Here is a 9,015-nt window from a genome sequence, read left to right on the forward strand (position 1 = left end):
AAACGGATGTTCTCATCTACACTTCAAATTATTTTGAATGGATGAGGAGGTAGGTTACCAAATGATGAAGCATACATATACCAACAGCTTTTTCCCCCTTACAAGGTGCAGGGATGACCCGTCATCTGGGAGGTGCTAAGATGAGAGGGAGGGTGGAGTGGTGTGGAGTGTATTCAGGGCTGGAATGGGTGGGAGTGATTTTATGCCTTTTCCTTTTTGGCTACCTCCCTTGTAAGGGGGAAAAAGCCTTGGTATATGTATGTTCAAGGGAGGTAGCCAAAGTCAAAGGCATAAATCCACTCCCACCCATTTTATCCTCACATACTCCACTCCCATTCACCAATCCTCCCTTCCTCTTTTCTTGGTTCCTTCTGGATGACAGGTCATCCATGCATCTCGCTCACTGCCCTGGCTCAGAAGCAATGTAGCAAGACACAACACATCCACAGCAAAGCCACTTCATTTAATCAAGAACCTCCACTCTTCATCCCCTTGAGCAGAGAAAGAAGACAGGAACAAATCCCTTCAGTCTGGGTCAACATATTATTCACACATACTACCTCAACCACCCCGTCTGGGGTATTGGCTGCTTGTTATTGTGGCAAAGTAGCATGCAGTTGATACTTTAGGGTCTATATGGGGCGCCCCTACGGACCAGAGCCACACATCATTTTGTCTATGATAGAGGAAAACTCTGTTCATAGAGAAATGATGACACTTTTATACTACGACTGTCCCTCCGTTATGCTGTCCCCCAACCCCTTGTTGCTGTCCTGTACCATTTCTCTGAGTATTCTCTTTCTGTGGTGGGGGAAAAGAATACTGCCACCAAGTATTCCCACTTGGATCGTAAGAGGCGAGAAGAAAGGGACGGGGATTGGGACTAGGCATCCTTCTCCTTGTAGCCCCACAGGGCACATTCCTAAAAATAAAAGTGAAGGCATAAGAGGGTCTGGAAGGCCTCGGACCAGCACCCTAAGGTTTGGGTCTTTTAATGTGCGTGGATGTGGTACAGATGAGAGTAAAAGGGAAGAGATAGGTAGTATGTTTGTGAGAAGAAAGATGGATGTGTTGGCTTTGAGTGAAACTAAGTTGAAAGGGAAGGGTGAGTGTAAGTTTGGGAGTGTAAGTGGGAGGTTATCAGGAGTGAAGAGAGGGCGAGGGAGGGAAGGGGTGGCTATTCTAGTAAGTGAGGAGATAGGTAAACAGGTAGTGGAGTGGAAGGTTTCCTCAAGGATAATGTGGATGAAGGTGAAACTGGGAAAGGAGATGTGGGTCTTTGTAAGTGCATATGGGCCTGGCAGTGAGAAGAGTGTAGAAGAAAGGGAGGCCTTTTGGATAGATTTAAATGAGTGCATAGAGGGTTTAGGAAGAAATGTCAATGTAATAGTACTGGGAGACCTTAATGCTAGGGTAGGAAATGGTCCAATTGATGGAGTGGTTGGGAAATGTGGAGTTCCAGGAAAAAATCGTAGTGGAGAGTTGATGGTGGAAATGTGTCTAGAAAGAGAGTTAATGATAGCAAATACAGTGTTTCGGAAGAAAGTCAAGCATAAGTACACATGGGAGAGGGTGGTGGAGGGAAGGGTGGTAGATAGAGCGCTAATGGATTATGTAGTGGTAAATAGGATTATGATAGGAAGAGTTAAGGATGTACATGTACAAAGGGGAATATCAGACTATTTTTTGGTGGAAGGTAAGTTGAGAGTGGAGGATAGATGGAGAAAGAGGAAAGGGACAAAAGGTAGGGAGGTTCTTAGAGTGAACTCTTTGAATGAAAAGGAGAAGGAGTACGGAAAGAAGCTGAAGGAGGAGTGGGAGGGAGTAAAGGATAGAGTAGAGCTGGGTGTGGAGGAGGAATGGGGATGGTTCAAGGAGGGAGTCATAAAGTGTGCAAAGATGGTGTGTGGAACAAGAAGGACAAGGGGAAATAGAAGAAGGGGTAGTGAATGGTGGGATGAGGAAACAAAGAAGGTTGTAGAAGAGAAGAAGCGAGCATTCACAGATTGGTTACAAAATAGGATGAGGGAGTCATATGAGAGGTACAAAGAAAAGAGAAGTAAACCAAAAGGTAAAGGTTGCAAAGAGGAGAGCAGATGTGAAATGGGGTAAGAGTATGACAGAAAATTTTGAAAGTAATAAAAAGATGTTTTGGAAAGAAATTAAGAGAGGAAGAGGAGGCGAATCAAGTAGGGAAGAAAAGGTAAAAGGTGCAGATGGAGAGATTATAATGGAAGAGAAGGCAGTAAGGGGAAGATGGGCAGAATATTTTAGGGAGTTGCTAAATGTGAAGGAGGATAGGGAAGGAAAGATAGCTGCAGTGGGAAATGCTAAGAAAATAAGAGTGAGGAGAAATAAGGAAGGATGAGGTGAAGGCAGTTGTTAAGATGATGAAAGCAGGTAAGGCACCTGGTCTGGATGGATGCCATGCAGAATGTCTGAAAAAGGGAGGTACCGTGATGGTGGACTGGTTGGTGAGGTTATTTAATGTTTGCTGGAGAGAGGGTAGAGTACTAGAGGATTGCCTGTATAGTTCCTCTGTACAAGGGAAAAGGGGACAAGTGTGAATGTAGTAGTTTCAGAGGGATTAGCTTGTTAAGTGTAGTTGGGAAGGCTTATGGGAGGATCTTGATTGAGAGGATTAGGAGAGGAACAGAAGAAGTAATTGGTGAGGAACAGTGTGGATTTAGGACAGGTAGAGGTTGTGTAGATCAGATCTTTGTGGTAAGACAGATATGTGAGAAAGCTATAGGAAAGGGGAAGGATGTTTTTTGGACTTTTATGGATCTGGAAAAGGCTTATGATAGGGTAGACAGAAAGGCACTGTGGGAGGTTATGCAGATATACGGGATAGGAGGAAAGCTTTTGGGAGCTGTCAAGATTTTTTATGAGAGTAGTAGAGCTTGTGTCAGGATTGGAAATGGAGAGAGTGAGTGGTTCGAGGTAAAGGTGGGACTGCGTCAAGGATGCGTTGTCGCCCTGGCTGTTCAATTTATACATGGATGGGGTGGTGTGAGAGGTGAATGCAAGGGTAGTGGAAAAGGGATCGGAGATGGTTAAAGAAAATGGAGAAAAGTGGGAGGTGAGCCAGCTGTTGTTTGCAGACGACACTGCACTTGTAGCAGGATCGGAGGAGGGATTGAGGAAGCTGGTGGCAGAGTTTGGGAGAGTATGTGATAGAAGAAAGCTAAAGATAAATGTGGGTAAAAGTAAGGTGATGAGATGTACAAGGGGTGAAAGTGGCAGTAGACTGGAAGTGAGCATTAAGGGAGAGCGACTGGAGGAAGTGGATAGTTTTAGATATCTGGGTGCAAATGTGGCAGGAAAAGGTGGAGTAAAGGTAGAGGTAGAATGTAGATTGAGAGAAGCGAGTAAATGCCTTGGTGGATTAAAGAGTGTAATGAGGAATAGACATTTGGGAATGGATGCGAAGAGGAGACTGTATGAAGGAGTGATTGTGCCAACAGCACTGTATGGGGCAGAAATATGGAACATAAGAGAAGAAGAGAGAAGGAGTTTGAATGTGTTTGAGATGAGGTGTCTGAGAAGTATAGTGGGGGTTACTAGGCTAGAGTGAGAAATGAGGAGGTGAACGGGTGGAAAAGGAGCTGGGAGATAGGGTTGATGAAAGAATATTAGGATGGTTTGGACACATGGAAAGAATGAGTGAAGAAAGACTAGTAAAAGAGATATGGAAGGCAGATGTGGACGGAGTGAACATGAGGGGACATCCTAGGATGAGGTGGATGGATGGGGTGAAGGGGGCTTTGGGGAAGAGGGGAATGTCTGTTGAGGAAGGACGGGAGAGGACAGAAGACAGGGGTGAATGGAGAATGGTTGTATATGGATGATGTTGTGATTGCATGAGGAGGAATGAGCGGGGGGGTGAGGTAGTATGTGTGAGCAAAAGTTGACGCAGCCCGAAGGGATTTCTCCCCGTCCTCTCCTTTTATGCAAGGGGGGGTCGCCGATTTAATGAGGCGGCCTTGCTGTGGATGTGCTGTGTCTTGCGACACTGCTTCTGACCCAGGGCAGTGGGCAAGGTGCAGGGATGACCCGTCATCCAGGAGGTGCTCAGATAAGAGGGATGGTGGGAGGGGTGTGGAGTGTATTCAGGGATGAAATGGGTGGGAGTGATTTTATGCCTTTCCCTTTTTGGCTACCTCCCTTGTACATACATACATACATATACCAAGGCTTTTTCCCCCTTCCAAGGGAGGTAGCCAAAAAGGGAAAGGCATAAAAACACTCCCACCCATTTCATCCCTAAATACACTCCACACCCCTCCCACCCTTCCTCTCATCTGAGCACCTCCTGGATGACGGGTCATCCCTGCACCCTGCCCACCGCCCTGGGTCAGAAGCAGTGTCGCAAGACACAGTACATCCACAGCAAGGCCGCTTCATTTAATCGGCGACCCCCCCTCTCCGTCCCCCTTTGCATATAAGGCGAGGACGGGGAGAAATCCCTTCGGGCTGCGTCAAAATTTACTCACACATACTCACACATACTACCCCACCCCATTCCTCCTCATGCAATCACAACATCATCCATATACAACCATTCTCCACTCACCTCTGTCTTCCGTCCTCTCCCTTCCTTCCTCAACAGACATTCCCCTCTTCCCCAAAGCCCCCTTCACCCCATCCATCCACCTCATCCTAGGACGTCCCCTCATGTTCACTCCCTCCACATCTGCCTTCCATACCTCTTTTACTAGTCTTTCTTCACTCATTCTTTCCATGTGTCCAAACCATCCTAATATTCTTTCATCAACCCTATCTCCCAAATCCTTTTTCACCCCTGTTCTCCTCCTCACCTCCTCATTTCTCACTCTATCCAGCCTAGTAACCCCCACCATACTTCTCAGACACCTCATCTCAAACACATTCAAACTCCTTCTCTCTTCTTCTCTTATGTTCCACGTTTCTGCCCCATACAGTGCTGTTGGCACAATCACTCCTTCATACAGTCTCCTCTTCGCATCCATTCCCAAATGTCTATTCCTCATTACACTCTTTAAACCACCAAGGCATTTACTCGCTTCTCTCAATCTACATTCTACCTCCACCTTCACTCCACCTTTTCCTGCTACACTTGCACCCAAGTATCTAAAACTATCCACTTCCTCCAGTCGCTCTCCCTTAATGTTCACTTCCAGTCTACTGCCACTTTCACCCCTTGTACATCTCATCACCTTACTTTTACCCACATTTATCTTTAACTTTAACATACTCTCCCAAACTCTGCCACCAGCTTCCTCAATCCCTCCTCTGACCCTGCCACAAGCGCAGCGTCGTCCGCAAACAACAGCTGGCTACCTCCCTTGTAAGGGGGAAAAAGCCTTGGTATATGTATGTATGTATGTACTACCTCAACCCCCATCTCCCACCCACTCTCTTTCATGCATCACAGCATCATCCATACACAACCATTCTCCACTCAACCCTATCATCTGTCTTCCATCCTCAACATATATTCCCCCCTTTCCCAGTGCCCCTTTTACCCCCATCCATCCATCTCATCCTTGGTCACCCCCTCATGTTCACCACTCCACTTCTGCCTACCACACCTCTTTTACAAATATTTCTTCACTCATCCTTTCTGTGTCCAAACCAACCCAATACTCTCACAGCAACCCTATCTCCCAACTCCTTTTCCACCCCTGCTCACCTCCTCACCTCCTTGTTTCTCACTCTATACAGCCTAGTAACCCCTACCATACTTCTCAGGCATTTCATCTCGGACACATTTAAACTCTTCCTCCTATGTTCCATGCTTCTGCCTCATACAGTGCTGTCAGGACAATCACTCCTTTATACAACCTCCTTTTAACATCCATTCCCAGACGTCTATTTCTCATTACACTTTTTAATCCCCCAAGACATTAACTTGCTCCTCTCAATCTACATTCTACTTCCACTCCCTTTCCTGCCACATTCCCATTCAAATATCTAAAGCTATCCATTTCCTCCAGTCTCTTTCCCTTAATACTTGTTTCCAATTTGTTGCCACATTTTCCCCTTGTACAGGAGATAGGGTTGATGAAAGAGTATTGGGATGGTTTGGACACATGAAAAGAATGAGTGAAGAAAGATTAGTAAAAGAGGTGTGGAACGCAGAGGTGGAAGGAGTGAATGTGAGAGGGTGACCAAGGATGAGATGGATGGATGGGCTAAAAGGGGCATTGGGAAAGAGGGGAATGTCTGTTAAGGAAAGAAGGGACAATGCTGTGATGCACGAAAGGGAGTGGGTGGGGTATGTGGGGGTGAGGGAGGTATTTCTCAGTTCACTTTTTCTGTAAGAGGGCATGGAGAGGGGGGATCCTCGATTTAATGAAGCGGCCTTGCTGTGGATGTGCTGTGTCTTGCGACACTGCTTCTTACCCAGGGCAGTGGGTGAGATGCAGGGATGACCCGTCATCCAGTAGGAGCCAAGATAAGAGGGAGGGAGGGGGTGAATGGGAGCAGAGTATGATAAGGATTTTTTGCGTTGGAGTGGATTTTACACCTTTGAGTTTTGTCCACCTCTCTTGTAAGGCAGAAAAAGCCTTTGGTATATGTATGTACTGTATGTACATTCCATCACCTTACTTTTACCCACATCTATTTTCAACTTCTTTTACACACCTTCCCAAACTCCTACACTAACTTCCTTAATCCCTCCTCTGATCATGCCACAAGTGCAGTGTCAACAAACAACTGGCTTGTCTCCCATATTTCTCCATTTTCTTTAACAATCTCCAATCCCTGGGCCATTACCTTTCATTTACTTCTCACGCCACCTCATACATGTGTAGACTGAACAGCCAAGATGACTGAGTGACCTGTCTGTCACACTGTGTTGCTGCCCCTAAGTCCCTTCTTTAATTTTTTTAACTCTCAAACCACCTTTACCTCAAACCACTTACTTTCTCCATTTCTAATTCTAACACAGGCTCTACTACTCTCATGAAAACTCTTAACTGCTCTTAACCACTGCAATATGGCTCAAATTCTTGCGTGCAACATTGGCTGCCTATGTAATTTGCATCATACTATTTGCATCATAAAACATAAAGTCACTACTGTATTACTTGTTCTCTTTTACTCTGAGTAATAATACATATACCAAAAGCTTTTTCCCCCTTATAAGGGAGGTAGCCCAAAAAACAAAGGCATAAAAACTACTCCCACCCATTCCATCCCTAACACCCTAACATACTCCTCTCCACCCTCTTCCCTCCCTCTTATCTTGGCACATCCTGGATGATTCCTGCATCTTGCCCACTGCCATGGGTCTGAAGCAGTGTTGCAAGACACAACACATCCACAGTAAGGCCGCTTTGTTAAACCGGTGACCCAACCTCTCTGTCCCCTCATGCATCCATTTATATCTCACACATACTCCCTCAACCCCCATTCCCTACCCACTCCACCTCGTGCATCACAGCGTCATCCATACATAACCATTCTCCATTCACCCTATCTTCTGTCCTCTCCCTTCCTTCCTCAACAGACCTTCCCCTCTTTCCCAATGCCCCTCCCACCCCATCCATCCATCTCATCCTAGGTTGACCCCTCATGTTCACTCCCTCCACCTCTGCCCCCACACCTCCTTTACTAGTCCTTCCCCACCCACTCCTTCCATGTGTCTAAACCAACCCAATACTCCTTCATCAACCCTATCTCCCAACTCCCTTTCCACCCCTGTTCTCCTTCTCACCTCCTCATTTCTCGCTCCATCCAGCCTAGCAACCCCCACCACATCCCTCAGGCACTTCATCTCAAACACGTTCAAATTCCTCCTCCTCTCTTATGTTCCATGTCTCCTCCCCATACAGTGCTGTTGACACAATCACTCCTTCATACAATCTCCTTTTAGTATCCATTCCCAGATGTCTATTTCTCATTACACTTTTTAATCCCCCAAGGCATTTACTCACTTCTCTCAATCTACATTCTACCTCCACTCCTCCCTTTCCCGCCACATTCGCACCCAAGTATCTAAAACTATCCACTTCCTCCAGTCTCTCTCCCTTAATACTCACTTCCAGTCTGCTGCTGCTTTCTCCCTTTGTACATCTCATCACCTTACTTTTACCCACATTTATCTTCAACTTCCTTCTCTTCTTTCACACACCTTCCCAAACTCTGTCACTAAGTTCCTCAATCCCCTCTGATCCTGCTACAAGTGCAGTGTCATCAACAAATAACAACTGGCTTATCTCCTACTTTTCTTCTTTTTTCTTTAACTATCTGAATAATAATAAACACAGAAAACATGATCAAATCAGTTCACAGAATCTGGGGGTAACTCATGTACAACTACAAAAAATATATATAAGATGCTGACGCTGACATCTTCATGTATCTACTCATGATTCATAGGTATCATTGTACTGATGTAGTTAACAGATTTCCTCTTATCCCATATCTGCAATACCTCCCTCAGTGCCTTCTTGTCTACCCTGTCATAAGCCCTTTTCAAATCCATAAAGGCCCAAAAATCATCCTTACCTTTTCCTAAAGTTTTCTCACATATCTGCTTTACCACAAAAATCTGATCCATGCAACCCCTACCTTTCCTAAACCCACACAGTTCTTCACCAACTAGTCCTGTTCCTCTCCTAATCCTCTCAATCAAAACCCTCCCATAAGCCTTCCCAACTACACTCAACAAACCAATCCCTCTGAAACTACTACTCTCGCACTTGTCCCCTTTTCCCTTTTAAAGCAGAACTATACAGGCAGCAGGGGTAAATCATTCTAGCTGTCAGGCCTTGCTCTTGTTCAACCATGCTTCACATCTTGAGGAATGTTGACAGATGAAGGATGTTTCAGCCTCCAAAACTTAAAGAACATTTGAAGATGCTTTTAATACATAGTAATTGTGAAAGCCCAGTGGGTGTGTTCACAAAGTTTGGGAGAGGTTTTACGAAATATAGAAAATGCAATGCGAGTACACAAAGTAGATTATTCCATAAATGCATGGTGTAATCAGCAGGTATATTCCTGTATGGGGCAGAAACTTAA

Source organism: Oratosquilla oratoria, chromosome 31 (assembly GCF_046742065.1).
Source record: "Oratosquilla oratoria isolate Oo_2021 chromosome 31, ASM4674206v1, whole genome shotgun sequence".
In the NCBI taxonomy this organism is placed as follows: Eukaryota; Metazoa; Arthropoda; class Malacostraca; order Stomatopoda; family Squillidae; genus Oratosquilla; species Oratosquilla oratoria.